The 16,358-nt window shown below is 44.7% G+C and overlaps 1 protein-coding gene and 1 long non-coding RNA gene across 4 annotated transcripts in view; one reads left to right on the top strand and one right to left on the bottom strand.

Annotated features, from left to right (window-relative positions):
* The window catches only part of LOC146789135 (diacylglycerol kinase delta-like), a 688,844-nt gene that overhangs the window by 548,169 nt on the left and 124,317 nt on the right, over positions 1-16,358 (bottom strand). The gene's annotated exons all lie outside the window — the stretch shown is intronic.
* Positions 11,794-16,358, top strand: part of LOC146789136 (uncharacterized) — an 81,144-nt gene continuing 76,579 nt past the window's right edge. The window contains exon 1 of the long non-coding RNA XR_014970028.1: positions 11,794-12,118. This is a non-coding gene — a long non-coding RNA (uncharacterized LOC146789136). The remainder of the gene's footprint in view (positions 12,119-16,358) is intronic.

Below are 16,358 nucleotides of genomic sequence, written 5' to 3'. Positions count from 1 at the left end.
GCAGGGACACTGCTTCCATTACAAAAGGTATCGTCCCAGCCTTATGTTACCCCTTAGTAGTTGTGCCAAATTGCCACAGAAGCCTCTGAAATTTGCTTTAGTGTGATAAGCATGAATAGGCATTCTGTGTTTGTGTAAGTTTATATTTTAAGTTAAGATGTTATTTTTTAAGAAGAACAGCTTTGGAAAAGAGGCTGTGTGCGTAACACAGAAAGAATGAAGGGTGTGCCTTTCAAGTTGTTGAGCTGATATTTTATAATTCTAATGATGTTGATGAAGGTTTTCTAAATTTATTTCACAAGGTAGTGTGGCAGAGTGAGGCCTTCATTTAAAATGCGGTACTAAAACCAGATATAAGATCATGATGCAAAATAACAGCAACAGAATGGGGAGGTATTAGTGCTTACTTTGTGCCAGTGGCTGCAGGTGGTGGGAACCAGCACTCATTTCTGGAAAACAGCACTAATTTTCCAACATCGGTCTTGGGCCCAGCCCAAAAGTGAGGTGGGCAGAAAAGGGAAAAAAATAAGAAAGAAAAGAAAGACAGTAAAGCAATCTTAAGAGAAGAAAGCAGGGATGAAAAAACCCTTGCAAGAATGAGGTCAAGAGACAGCAAAAGAAGGGTGGTGGAAGAAAGTGGCATGAGATGGAATCAAATCAAGGCAGCGTTGGCTTTCGGCAGCCTGAGCATTCAGCTATGCCAGTAACAACAGACAACTAATAGATTGTTGGACACCTGCTCTTATTTTTTATTTGTTTATTTATTTTACAAATTCAGCATTGGGCCATGTTATCATTTTGAGTCGCACAAATTGTTCATAATTTAATGTAGTCCCATTACCTCATATTTTTCGGCATTAACCTGTACTTCTGAGGGTGGTATAATCTATCCTGTCCGTTCAGTAATGTGATGCGTTATTACTGCATAGACCAGTGTAAAAACAGAGAAGTGCTGTAATTTGAGTGCTAGAAAAAACCAGAGTAACAGTAGAATATATACAGCAGCGTTTCTTAAGCTGTGGTCTGACGGACCCTGGGGGTCCGTGAATCCTACTCAGCGGGTCCACGACTGCTTAAAAAATAATATTAACAGATTAATAAAATGTATATCAATAGAGGATCAAAATGTAAATATAAATTGAAAACCAATCTGTAAATGTGAAAGAATTTGAAATTGGAGGCTAAAAGTTAAGTTGGTATTCTCAGATTGATTCATGAGCAGTACTTTAAATGGGCCGGCTTGCACTTTTTTATTTTGAGAGGGAGAGTACCTGCACTTCTCAAGAGGGACGTAATTCTTTTAATTGGAGAGTACCGGCACTTCTCAGAAACAAGCAGGTACTCTGCTACAGAGTGCCTGCACTTCTATTTTTCCATTTCAAGCGCTGTTCATGAGAGCAGTGTAAGTACATCAAACAGAATATATTATGGACAATGGGTGAACCCAATTAAATTTAGAAAAGCTCCAACCTTCCCATAAAAATTCAAATTTTGATTTTTTTATATTTGGTTGTGAATTAAGTCAAATATTTCATCATTTGGGTATTTGTTTAGCAAATGCTTGTTTCTGTAATTTTGTGTATTGTTTGTTGTTCAAATCCTTGAAATTGCTTTTCCAGGCTTCCCAGATTCCAATAATGACTCAGTGGGGTACATGGATTCCAATAATGGTTCAGTGGGGGTCCTCAGATTTTAGTAAAGATTAAGTGGTGGTTCACAGAGGGCAAAAGGTTATGATTTTCAGATTTGCAGCAGGCAGGAAATGGGTGCATTGATTGCGCCTGCTGATCAATGGAATTAAAATACGATAATGAGATAATGACATGCTAAATAGGTATACAGGTGTTGCCAGAGCGCCTGCGGATTCATGCAGGTTTAGTGACACTCTTGGCCGTAGCTATTAATAGTGCAAGAGGTGCAGTGGCACCAGAGCCCATGGATGGGAGGCGCCCTCTGGACCGAGGTTTATGGCTGCTTTTTACTCCCAAACTGTGGGTTGGGAATCCATTTTCCTCGCTCGCTTAGGGCCCATGAGACCTTGGCCACTACACTGTGAGTGAATGCATGCTGCTAATGCTGTCACAAGCTAACTGATATTTTATTTCAACACCTGCTTGCTACCCAGTGCATCACGTTCAGACAGACAGACACTCGCCTCCCAGGGAGTCTGACAGCAACAAAATGCAACCAGACTCTACTCTAATGACTGGAGCATTATTCTCACAAGTCTACTTACTACACAGCGAGCCGAAGCTTTCTTCAGGCAGAACTAAAGACCCCATATGAGCACACCAACGAAAAAGTGAGCATCAAAGTGATATTGAAAACGAAAGTTTGTGCTAATATTAGAAAAAAACATTCTAACAAGAAAGCGAACGCTGCGGGGGGTAAAGAGGAAGCAGCGCGCGCGAGAAGGTGTGGCTGTCATGCGTGAAGTAATTAGAGGGTTGCGAAAATGGATGAAATAGCAAAAGCAATGCCGGTGTAAATGTTGCTTCAGTGGGCCCGAACTGTACTGATCTTAGCTACGAAACTTCCTGTCAAAGAGCAGGGGCCCAGCAGGAGTCCACAAGAACCAAATACATGCCAGGTTTTGTGTTCTGTGCCCACAGATGGGGAAGGAAAGCACCCAAAAACATTTCTGCTCCCTCTGTCCCTCTTAGTGTGTCTGTCCCACTGGCTTTAATCCTGTGTGTCTCCCTTTCTCCCCCTCCCCTTTCCTCTCTGGCCCCTCATCCTTTCTCCCAGGAAGCAGCCTTTACAACAAGGTTTTTACCTCGTTGTGCCTTTACCACATATTTTTACCACGTGCATGCCTTTACCATGCATTTAAGGTAAGTTGGGAGGTGTGGGGATCTCCCTTACACCAATACATTGTTTTTATATATAAAAACAATGCTTGGTAACGGCATGTGTTGTAAAAGCATATGCGTGGTAAAGGCATGTAATGTATTTCTCTTCGTTGTACCATCGTACAACCCTTTCTCCTCTGCCCTGCTACCACCTCATGTATAAGCGAATATGTATAAAACTCTGTCTCCACATCGGGGGGACAGGAGTGTTTTCTGGGCTCATACTGGCCCCACATTTGCTGGGACAGAAGTATACTCTGGGCACGATCATAACCCGCATCTGTGGGGAAAGGAGTCTGGGCTCTACAATCCCGCCCGTGGGAATGCGCATGTCTTAAATGCTGTGAGAATCAGAGGTTACTGTACGCTTCTTGCGCACCTACCTCTGGGGGATTTGGGTTTGTGTATATGGGGGATAGAAAACGAATAGTACAAACCACAATGCCTTTATCCACAGTAGCTGATCTAAAGGGGGTCTTTCTTTATGTGTCATGGCATTATATTGCAGCATTTGTAGAGAGCTTTCATACCCCCGATGAAGCCTGGACACTTTCTGGATGGCTGAGTAAGTAGCTACTCATTTTGTCTAGAGTAAACTATAGAGTTTTGTTTAGCCCATGGTTTGTTTGGTGTCATGCATGGGTGCCACATTCTCTGGGGCACTGGGCCTCGAGCCCCAGCAATATTTTGTCTGAAGGGCACCAAAGTTTGGACTCTGCGTGGTAACAGAGCAGCTTACACTTGGGCTCTGTTTTCATTTTCTCAAATCAGATGTTTTAAAATGCTTCTGCTGCTGCTACTCAGTTGGCCACAGAGGGGCAATGGTTGTCAATGATGTTTTGACATTGACACCCCCCCATGGGACCTTTTAACCCCTTCCCCGCTCATGACGGAACCACTCTGCCATGAGCCACGGTTGCGCTGTGCTCATGACGGAGTGGTTCCGTCATGCTACGGCCGTTGGCGGCTGCTCCGCCCACGCGGCGCTAATTCCCCGCCTGTGCGGGCGATTAGCGCAGTGGGCGGAGTCGTGACGGAACCACTCCATCATGAGCACAGCTCAACCGTGGCTCGTGACGGAGCGGTTCCGTCACGAGCACCACGCCACCGCGCTGCCCCCAAACCCGCCCCCCCAGCGCCGCGGCAGAATTCCTGCCGCGGCGAAGGGGTTAATGTGATACACTGTAAAGTTTGTTGCATTTTAACAAGCCAAAAGACTTTGGGCCCGATTACGAGTTTGGCGGTGTTAAAGTGGGCTGCCACGCCAGCGCCCCTTCTGAAGATCGCCAAACTCGTCTACACACTGCTCGCCAGGTTATGATTTTATTCGTGGTCTGGTGGACGTTGCTTTGGCGGTCCCACTGAGGTGACTTTCTAAGGCTCATATATGAGCCTTAGAAAGGCAGCGCCGTGGGTCTGCAAAAGGGCGTTCCTGCACGGCATGGACTGTGAAGTCCATGCTGTGTAGGAACAGGGGGTGCATACAGACAGGGGGGCACACCATGTGCCCCCTGCATGTGCCCTCAGACCCAGAGGCAACAGGGAGCCCTGTAGGGCACCCTTAGTTCCTCACCCCCACCCTTTTCATGGCAGCCTCACCACCATGAAAAAGGTCTCAGATAGGAAACTCATAATATGCATCAGCATATTGCGGCCTTATGCCGCTAAGGGATCACGGATCCCCAGCAGTTGCAGTGGCCCTTTGGTGGTCTGACCGCCAAACTCGTAATAGGGAGGTCGGACCGGCGGTGCAGTAGTTCCCGCACCGCCACCACAGGTTTGGCACCAATCAGACCGCCAAACTCATAATTAAGCCCTTAGTCTGAGGGTAGAACTCTTAATCAGGTGAAAGCACAAAACGTATCTGGCCGAAAAGTGGAAATCGTTGCTCCTGAAATTTGAATTTGTCCTGCCCAGAGCTTTTCCTACCAAAACCAATGGCCTCCGCAAGACCTTGTTCAGTGGTTATCCAGCTTCAAGAGGACTTCAGCAGATACATCCATCAACCTTGCCACGCTGGAGGATTTCGACTTCCATAAAAACGACTAAGGGCCTTATCACGATGGACCGCCGTAGATGCGGTAGTCGCCGTATTATGAGTTCAGTGGTTGGACTGTCACTGGACCGGTGCAACCACGGGAGATCCTTGATCCCATGGCAGTGGTGCAGTGGTCTGATGCAGCAATACTCATCTAGTTAGACTATCCAGTAACAACAAAGTGTAGCGGCTTCACACACTCTGCATGCATAAATACACTTTTCACCAACTTGGTACTATATTCTGTGATACATATAAAAAGCAAGAATTTTGCTCCATAGGTTCTCCAGTGGCAAGGCGAGCCCATATTCACAATTTCATCAAGGTCTCGTCTTGGTAAATTAACCTGAGAGCGCATCACTGGGGCCTGAATGTTTTATTACCAGAGTGTGTGAAGTCTCTACACTTTGTTATTTTTGGATAGTCTAACTAGCAGTGGTATGAGGGAGTGTAATCCTTGGTCCTGACGAAAGCCACATGGAAGGGTGGCTTGAAACATGTAGACCATGTAGAAAGAAGGGTCATTAAAACCGCACATATCTTCTACCTTTCTTTCCGTTTTAATCAGCCGTCTGGAGCACAGAATAAAGCACAGCTTTTCTACCCGGCAGGTATTCTTAATTCACAATAAAACCCCTTCAGCTCCTATTTACCATCATCTGGTGTATACCATTCAGTGCTCCCGTGTATCTCACAGGTAGCAGTATGCCCCATTCTGCAGCGGCACGGGAATAACCCTATGATGAAGCTTGCCACCAAGGGGTAACACTGGCTGGTGAGGATTGTGCAAAAAATTCCTTGCCATTTTTCTCCGTGTAGGAGGTCTACCACACACTACGGAGTAGGGCTCCAGGTTTTTCCGATATTTATGTAACTAGGAGGACAAGCCCCTCTCTGGGAAATTCCTCTTATGTCTCCCTATTTCTTTGATACTGTAAAATACACTGCCTGACCCATTTTCGAAGAACTTTACTCTTACCTAAAACAAGTCTGCCTCACACACATTGCTAGTTTGCTTGCTTAGTGGAATTCAGGGTAGATTTTATGCCCCATCACTTTCAAAGATCAACAGTCGCCACTGGTGAGCATAAGTGACAGGTAGTAAAGAGGGCAGTATATGGATGAAGGGGTGGGGCAGAAGCAGAGATCTGGCAATGAATTTAACAGATTGTCCAATGATAAAATAGGTAAGATTGTTTACATTTCACAGGTGTATATACTTCCCGAATGATCTAGCCAACACAAATAATTTTGTTAAACTAGCTCCTGTGGTGTAATGTATGAAGTTTGGGGGTGTGCTTCAATTAAGGTGAACTCTTCCTTTCAGGTCATTATATGAAATGTTTCCTGACCTGGACTTTTATGTGACAGCCTACTGCATTCTGGGTGCTGTAGTCTTGTTGTGCTCCCATTTAACTAATTAGACTTACCTGAAATTAATGCTTTGGGGGTGAAAGGTTAAGGACTGGAGACAGTGTCTGTAATGACGGAGTAAGGTAGTAACGCTGTCTCTCATCGTGTTACAGCTGGGTGTGGCAGGGTGTATCTATGATGGTGAATGCAAAAGTGAGTTAGAGAAAGGATCATACCAATCTTGTGACCAGTGCATATTGCAGGTTACAAGGTAGAAATTAGTTAACAAAATGGAATAACATTTTATGCAAATTAGTCCAGTCCCACCCACAGGAGCAGCTTGGTGGTCCTGCCAGGGCCTGTATATTCTGCAAAATATACAAATCCCCCTACAACAGTTCCTGACTTCTCAAAGACATCATGACTACAGTGAAGTCCCTGTCCCTGGCAAGCAGGAGTTCTTTTAGGTGGACTTGCTAGACGTTCCTGTCATGACTAGCCAATACAGCCTAGGGCAATGGTCTCCATAATTTTCTGTAGTGAGAGCTACTTCTGGTCAGTGAAAATCATTGTGAGCTACTGAAGGCTAAGCAACTTGTGCAGACACCTGCAGGCCCAGCTTCATTGACCTGTCAATGTCCTAATGTCCTAATGCCTAATGTCCACAGAGCCAGATACTCTGGTTTGAACAAAATATTTTGACTATGGGCAATATGAGAGGACTGCCATGTGTGCCAGTGAGAAGGTGGTCTTTAGGGATGAATGAACATGTGTGCATATCTACGGGATATATTTTTGTGGATGACTGAGAGCCTGTGTTGTATGTACATGAGGCACAGGACATATCTTTTGCCATATGTGACACAATTACAGCTACAACACAAACATGCAGCCATTTTTGTTTAAAGTGATGAAACTACTTCATCAAACATTGAGACATAATTGGCATAATTAAAAGTGGAGAAAAACATGAAGACATTGTTTCATAGAAATATTTTTTTCACTTTAAATATCTCCCATTAAAAAATGACTGTATTTTCAGTTATAAATATGTTATAAATATGTTGGGAGCAAGAGGCCTGCTGTTTTATGTGACACTCTGACATGGGAGAATATTAAAATGATGAGCTAACTTAATCATTAAGGTAAATTTTCATTGTAATTTTCTCCCATTTAAAAGCATTTAGAAACATGACTTTTATTAAAGAGCTAAGTACCTCAGTGCTTCAGTTCTTCACCTCTGTGCCGCAGCCTCGTTCATAAATCTGACTGAACACTGCTCCTTATGGGGCTCTGCTATCTGCAGCCCCATGATAATAACTTAAAATGAACACAGCCTTCCCTTAACCTCAAAGGAAAAGTGACCCTGTGCTTATTTAAAAATGAACTCAAGGCTGCAAACTACTCTGAAGGTGTCTGTAGCTCACGATGGACTGGTTGGAGACACCTGACCTAGGGTCTTGGGCACTCCCGTTTGTTCCATCCTTCTAGTATTTTGTCGATTTTAACCCTTATGTCCCCTTAAATAAGAGAAAAGCCTTTACTTGTATCAATACAATTCTACTCTCATTTTTATTTTTTCTGGTTTCATGTTACTGCTGTATTGTTATTTAAACAATTGTATAAACTGATCAATAAATTTCACAAACATAATTTGCCATTTTTATAGCCTCTAAGTGCTTAGGATGTCAGGGCGTTGTTTTAGGCCGTTGCACATGTTCGTGTCCCAGCATCCTACTCCCAGAAGACATGAACCAGTGTCCACCTTCCAGCGCACCTGTCCCATTGTCCATCATCAATGTCCCAGGGTCAGCTGTTTTTAACAGCCATCTAAAGTTGGCTCAGTAAGGTATGCTCGAGTCCTTCGGTTTCTGAGATGATTCTTCCATGATGTTTGTTGCATCTGATCACCAGTGGCTGGAGTCTACGGCCTGTCTAGAGGCGCAAGACGCAAGGGAGTCCATGGGACCAGAGGAAGGGGTAAGTGCTCTGCTGAAGAGCCAGCGACTCTTGAAACTCACACACTGAGAACCAACTTGTCTTGAGCCTTATCCCACCCTTCTCCCAGTGACATGGGTCATCAAGTCAACATGTGATATACTTGTTAGAAGATGGAGGGTTCACACAACAGGGATATTACTGTAAGCTTGACAGGATGTCTAGGCTACGTGCTTGAATTAGTTAAAAAAAAAAAACACATCCCTGTGAATAAAGCATGTGACTTTTCAAGGCTAGGCTATAGGGCCAGCTTTAGCACTGGTGGCGTCCGGTACGACAATCTTTTTTGGCGCCCCCTCCCCAATGACCTCCTTCTCCACAGATTTGTCACCACCACACAACATTGTCCATCATATATTCAAAGCCCCTCTTTACCATGCATTTCATTTGTTTTCCAGCGCTACTCATGCCATTGTATGGTGTCCGAGAACTTTACATCAATCACATTTAACAGGGTGAATGACCTTTCCAACACGGTCGTTACACCGCGGTATGTTTACATCGCGGTCATTACAACACAAGTTGTTACAACGCTGGATGGTGCTATACACTAAGGATTAGTATGATTCCAACACTGTCCCTTCTGTTACGTAGGCTGGAGTTGGAATAGTAAATCATACTATTCTGAAGTCCAGCGCCCTCCAACGCAAGTCGTTGTAACTATTTGTGTTGTAATAACTGCGATGTAATGTACCGCGGTCTAACGACTGCGTTGTAACGTCACATATTCATTTTACAGAGACAATGAATCATAAGTGTGAAGATCAGGCTATAGGAAATGTTACACAAGACAATGAGGATTACAAGGTGTAGGTATTAGTCATCCACACTAGTAGGCAGTATATTTTAAGAGTGCAAGCACAAAGTCAGGATTTAAAATGTACCTCATTGGTGGCGTTGGCTTTACTAATAAGAATACAGTTCTACCCAAATTTACCCTTTAAGCAACATTAGGATAATGAAAGACTCGAGGAAAAAACAAAGTTCTAACCTATACCATGCAATTTGTATGCTGCTCTTTGATGACAGTTCACAGGTCACTGTGCTATATTAGAATTGTAACTTATGAACTGCAAGTAACAAAAGCATCAGTGTGACCAAAGCAGTAACCCACTGAGCTATCGACATGATATACAGTTCAGTGATCTGCATGGTACGCATCCTTTTTGGTCAGATAGCATTTTAACCCTCCGCGATACTGTATGATGAGTCAAAACTGCCACTAGACACAACTCATCTCTCTCCAGCAGGAGCAGTAATCAGCAGTTAGCTTGAAACTTGTATTGTTGTCTAGAAACTGCTGGACACACAAGGAACTCAGCAGCTGGTGCTTTTAAACCCATAAGTTTTTTGTAAGCACAGCGCCCTCGAGCTTAGCGCATGGTGCAACTGCACCGGTCGCACACCAGAAAGCCGGCCCTGCTAGGCAATGTATGTCTTGCATGTGTGTCCCTTATCATTTCTACACAATATAGTCAAGTAAAACATCTAATGATTACACCAAGAGTGTTTTGCAAGGAACGTAGAGATTCAAGGTTCCACTTTGAGAGCTCCAAACACACAGAGGCCTAAGTGGGCATGTTTGTTCCTGACTTGAACAATTATTGTGCAAAGCCCGAGCACAGCATAGTTACCTCTGAGCCAGGTGTTCCTCCCTCTTGGCCAATCAGATTCAGCCACACCCCTGCTGTCTAGTCAAGCATTGACAGGTGTCACCCCCCCCCCTGCCAGCAGCCACAAAACTCGAAAAATAAAACAATAATAACACCGGCTTATTATCATTTTATTTTTAACACGAGTGAGTCTTGAAGCGGGCCTGCCGATGACAAGCTGGAGGGGGAATGTTGGGCACTGTGATCAGTGCGCATGAAGGTCTGGCTGGTCATCTCAGGCCGGCCAAACCGCCATACGCACTGAAGCTGTCTCCAACCCGAACGGCGTTGGAGACAGCAGACACAGGCTCTCAGTCTCCCTGGGAGCGCAAATTGAGGGCGCTCAGGCCTATCCTGACACTGCTCTCATGCATGAGAGCAGCATCGGGATTGGCCGCAGGGGAGTCTGGGCGCCTGTGCCGTGCAGCAGAGGAGCGCCGAGTCGGCGATGCGGCAAGTAAGTGTTTTTCTTTTTTCTCGTGGTCTTCCATTGTCCACCCCTCCCGCCCTGCCACTCTGCCCTGATACTAGCTGCCACTGTTCCATATGACAGGGTCACTGGGATTATGCGACTCTGTGGCCACAGCCTTTGCTGCATAGTTATGGGTTTACCGCTTTGACAACATATAGCACCATCTTCGGCAAAATTTACTGACTTCAACCAAAACAAAAAATATTGTTTTTAGCTCAAACAAATACAAAGTTCTAACAAAAAATCTACACAAGGTGCAACACAGCGCAGACGTTTTTTAAGGGTTAACTAGTTGCCTTTTAGTTGAATAATAGTGCCAGAGACTATGCCGCATTGTCTGGCTTAATTAATATGCCTTTTCTTGCAACATAATTTTGTGAACTATGGCTAAAAATGTAGGCCTCTCTTGCCGCATCATTTAATTTGCCCCGCATAAAACCGTTCCTCGATGCAAAGATGCCTGTCGGTATGAGGTTCTCAGCATGAATCATCGGGTTCCTCGTGTATTTGTCATGATGGTGCCATTTTCTCTTACAGTTCCTTCGTATTATATCTTTCCTGGAAACGTTATGTTACTTTTGGGTGGAAGTGCTGCCAAAGTCCAATAAAGCACAAATGCGAGCAAACAGTAATGCCTGTTGTCTATTAGGTGCTTCCACTGCTGGGTTCAACGTCATTCACTTTCTGCGCCCTTAATTGGCTCATTTTGCACCGTGAATTGTGAGGTTTTAATGGTGTGAATTGAGCTTTTTGCCTTCCATTATGCAAAGAAGGCTGCATAGCTCTTTGAAACGGAGGTGATCCTGCGTCATAAAGCTAATTTAAAATAAATAATACATTGGCACCAGATGTGTGTGCTGCTTCCTTAGAAGATGAGAGGAATATATATATATATATCCTACAGCTACCTGTTGTATTATCCCATTAGCTCACTCTGCATCAGAGATCGCCAATTACTGCGTGCGGATGGTGTCCTCACTTCAACTTATGCTTCCATCAGTGCCCCCAACACCTGCTCCCACTCTCACTGCATGTCAGCGCTGGTGGCCCGTGGATTCTGCGTCCGCTGCTGACGCGTCGCTGGCAGCTGCAGCACTGTATGCGCTATTATTGAGAGCGGCCTTTCCCTCTCAGTCGACAGCCTACCCCTTTCTCTCATCCCTAGGCTGTTCATGTCATGAATTCCCAAGTCTCATGTTGCAGGGCATTTCCGGTTCATCCCTCCCACTGGCCAAGCTATGCTTGTTGGTTGTTCCACCTGTTTTTTTCTTTGCCTAAACATATGTAAAGCGCTCTGATACCCTCTAGGGTCATGTTCGCACGATATAAAACTTTATAAATAAATAAGCTTGAGGTATGACAACCTTGTTGGTGCCCCCTCATCTGACTTTGTGCACATTCGCCATCAGTGTCTTTCACTTTGACTGCCGGGGAGTCAGGAGGGGAGGTCCGCTGAAGTCCCACCGAGGCTGACTCTGTAATTGCAGTGAAGGTTGCCGGAGACGGTAATCGCGGCCTTCCCGCGCAGACGGTGGAGTGCAGGGCCGGCTCATCAGGGCTGGCAGCTGGGTGTCTGGCTCCCTGTGACTATGACGGATTGCCCATACAGAAGGAATGCGTCGGATACTTACAACCTGCCGCCACCATGATTAGGTCTGGGCGCGCTGCCAGCGCGCTCAGCCATTCACTGCCCGCGCTTCCGGTCGCGCGCCTGATTGGCCTCATGCAGGCCTTTGTTATTGTCACTGCGGCGGTAAGTGGAGGTCACGCTGATTGGACGCCTACGGTAAGCGAGGGGCACAGGGCAAGGAGCGTCTCGGACGCGCCACATTTACATTTTAAATCCCCGTGATATTAGCTGTAAGGCAAAGGACTGCGTGCTTTTAAATGGCAGAACATGGGTTGATGATCGGCTAAAGGTTTAAATCGACGCTCTGACCTGTGTTGATGACGAGCGAGGGGTCTGTGAGGCTGCTGCACCCCCGTATCTATAAGTGTGGCATGATATGTATCTAAGCATGCATGCGAACGGTCTCTTATCACTGTATGCAAATATTGCCCGAGCTGCCCAAGTGCAAACCCAGGGCTGTGTTGCCACGATCAGTGTGGTGTGATGCAAAATTATGGGGCCCCCTACAGAATGTAGTAGACTCTGGTCTCTCCCATCTCACCAATATACATTGGATTTAGGCTAAATGGAAGCCCCCTTGAAGGTTAGCCCCTCTCCTCGCTTGCGCTGCAGGGGCCTGAGATATACCCCCGACAACTAGGCCAATAGAACCACATGTCAGTGGATTTCTGCTTTCTGGACCCATATCTTCCACAGTTCAAGTGTTCTCATGCACCCCCCCCCCCCACACACACACTCCGACTCCCTATAAAACCTTTAAAAGCTTCAGGTATATGATATTCTCCCCACATGGATTATGAACACTACAACACACGATGGATGGAATGCTTGATTATATGCAGCACAAAACATGATGGATGAATGCTTGAATTAATCTCAGCTACTGGCAATTCCTCTATCCTTCATTCCATTAAGTTGTTTTGTTAGCTCCCATGCATGATATATTTATAGGGACCAACCATGTGCAAATCAGTGTTTACCCGGCCCCAAAAGGAACTATTTATCCCAAAATTCTAGTCTGTGCACCTGCAAACAGGAGCGCAAGCAACTCCCGTCCAGTTTCAAGTTGTTGGGCCTTCTTTGGAGGTGCAGCTTGGGTCTTGGCACACCCCTTCCCCTTAGGCAGACTCACTTAGCACAAAAAGCGATGGGTGGCATACGTGAGTGGTTCACGGCTAGTGTAATATATAGATTATAACATAACTATTCTACATGGCAGATCTAGAAGCATGCTGCTATCAAAAGGACTAGTACACTTTGAAGTAAAGGTATTGATAGCTAAGCCGTCCATCTCTAACTAGGAAGCGAGTTGAGACATTTCCTTTAGCAGACACAAGCTATGCTATCCTTTCGCTTACTAATTCATAGATCACTCCCATAAGTGGCATGGCATAAAAAGACTTTGCCACCACCAGTTAAAATATCTCACGGTGTGCATTGCACCTGCACATTCTGGAGAAATCTGAGACTTGACATTTTTTTCCGAGGGACATTTCTGTCACTCATGTTTCTGTAACACATGTAGACATTGCCGTGGAGTAGTCTATAAAGCAAGGTAAGTGCAGGTTAACAGATGGGATGCTACTAAGAGAAATAGAGTCCCTATCGTTTTCTTACACACAGGAGGAAACAATACTCTCCAAGAATTCAACTTTGTTTGATTCGAGTACCGCCCTCTAGTTCAAATCATTAGAGAAGAAGCAAGCAAAGGACCACATGTATATAAAAGGTATCACATCATGCAATAATTTTATTCTTGTCAGTAGGGTTGTTAAAAGACTCTTTTAACAACCCTACTGAAAAGAATAAAATAATTGCATGATTGTATTGTTTTTTAATATCTGTACTGATTTACTATTGCATTGATTTTATTGTTTTTAAATATCTGTATTGACTATACTTAGTAGAGTACAGTTTGTCTATTTGCGACAATCATGAGAAGTCAATGAAATTTAGATTGTAACCTATAACAGGAGAAAGAGGAAGGCATCTTCCTAAACATAAAGTGGCCAAAAGTGAATTTGTTTATCGTTTATCTTTTAATACATTTATGTGATACCTTTTATATACATGTGGTCCTTTGCTTGCTTGTTCTCTAATGATTTAAACTAGAGGGCGGTACTCGAATCAAACAAAGTTGAATTCTTGGAGAGTATTGTTTCCTTCTGTGTGTAAGAAAACGATTGGGACTCTATTTCTCTTAGTAGTGTTACTCTTACCCTGTCCCTTTGCTCAGCAATAGGGTGACTCCCTTTTTTTTTTTTAAATAACAGATGGGATGCACACAGAACACCATGATGCACAGCCAGTTTAGGAAGTGGGAGGAGCCCAGAGGTCAGGTTCATATTCTGGCTTCTAGAAGCAGACTCCAAAAAGCAGGTTCTAGCAAAGCTTCTGTCTAAAGCACCCCCTACTGCCTCTGTGGATGTGCCCTGCAGGTAGGCAACCCAGTGAAATACTATGTAGATCTCAAATTCCAACATATATACAGAATTCAGACCCTTGTACTCTCCTGGCATTAATATTTGTGCAAATGAATTCCCAAACAGAATTGTAAGCCTAAAATTCCGGAACTCCCCTCGCTTCTACACAAAACAAGTTGTGTGGTTCTGGGCAAACTACTTTATGTGTTAATTAATGCCTTAGTGTTATTGACTGCCTGGCAAAACAGCTTAGAAACAGACTAGATGCTGGTGGGACCATTTCACCCGAGTTGAGGGAGCTCCAATGACTGATTCTCCTAGCCGTATCTCACATCTTCAAAACTACCTTCAACCTCACCATCTCCGGTGGCTCTCGGCACACCCCCAGCTAGGGCACTATCCGATATTGATCAAGAAGTGCAGAAAAAACCAATGCAACAGGCGCTTCCCATCTGCGCACCCAGGATCTGGAACAACAATCCTGTATCCATCAGGATGGCTCTAAAACTGCTCCAATTTAGGAAAGAGCTAAGGAACAGTACATCACAATGCAGTAACAGTCCACTTTCACTTCCAAAGATGGATTACTCTTCCAGTTGCACATTGACTGTCTTTGCCTTTGACCCAGTATAGCACTACACTGTCTTCCTGGCTTGGTTTGCTATTTATAAATACCACATACATGACACAAGTGCTACATTAACAAGCATCGACAAAGCCAATAGCAATGAAATCTGCCCCAAACATGTAACATCCATGCACACAGTGACAATAATAATTGTATTTTGATATAAATCTTCATAAGGCATTTCTGACATTTCAAATCACAGTAAATAACAAGTGTTACTAACATCTAATTTAATTATATCGAACACATCAGTCTCAAAAGGATGAAGGGCTGAGTCAGCTGTGCTAGGATTCTAACTTCCCAACCCACTGGCCAGCGTTTTATTCACTAAGTTTTCCACATACAAGCAAATACATACAAGCAAATATTGGGACAGGGCATTCTACAAAGATACATCGGTTTACACATACAGGCAATATAGCCACAGTCACCTAAACACAGAGGTCAGCACACAGGAAGCCAAGCACACAGACCAACAAGAACCCACAGACAAAGACCACATGGCATACAGTCACCCATATGCACAAAGAGATGTGTTATGTTCTTTTACTGTGCTAAACATACGTTTGATGTTTATGATATCTTATTTTTTAGTCCCCGCTTTTAAGGAACAGACAATAATGTACAAAGTTCTTTTTAATTTACCTTAATTTGTTGCCAGTTTTTGTTTTAAAAGGTCTAATGTTAACCGAGTCCTTTTGACTTTACTAAAATTATGTGCATAATGTACTTGTCGAAGCTTCCAGCCAGCCTTCCTCATACACTGCTCTGTTATCAAGTCATTCACTTATTTCATCTGCCCACAGAACGAGGCACCACCCTCCTTCAAGACCCCCCCCAGCGCCACGACCGACGCCAACTCCGCAGCCACGGAGTTTCACCGATGGTTCTCCTGCTGCGCCGACAAGCTCGCACCCCTCTGACACCCCGCCAAACAACGCCCTCTGAAGGCTGCCTGGTTCACCACAGAACTACAAGAAGCCAGGCGCTCCTGCAGACACCTAGAGAAAACCTGGCAAAACCAGAAAACCACGGAAGCACGGAAAAACCACAGGAGCGCCCGGAAGGAATACCACCAGTGCATAAGAGACACCAAACGGACCTTCATCAGGGACAAAGTTCATACCAACGCGACCAACGCCAAAGAACTGTTCAACGTCATACAGCATTTCACCAAACCCCCTAGCGAAGCCAGGAACTCTGCAACAAGCTCAGCACCTACTTCCATCTTAAGATCAGGGACCGCTACAACAACTTCAGCGAACAGACGCCGTACACCACCCCCCTCCCCACCGCCGCAGATAAACCAACC

Source organism: Triturus cristatus, chromosome 10 (assembly GCF_964204655.1).
Source record: "Triturus cristatus chromosome 10, aTriCri1.1, whole genome shotgun sequence".
NCBI lineage: Eukaryota > Metazoa > Chordata > Amphibia > Caudata > Salamandridae > Triturus > Triturus cristatus.
The sequence above is the reverse complement of the archived record's forward strand: the minus strand, read 5'-3'. Positions and strand labels throughout refer to the sequence as shown.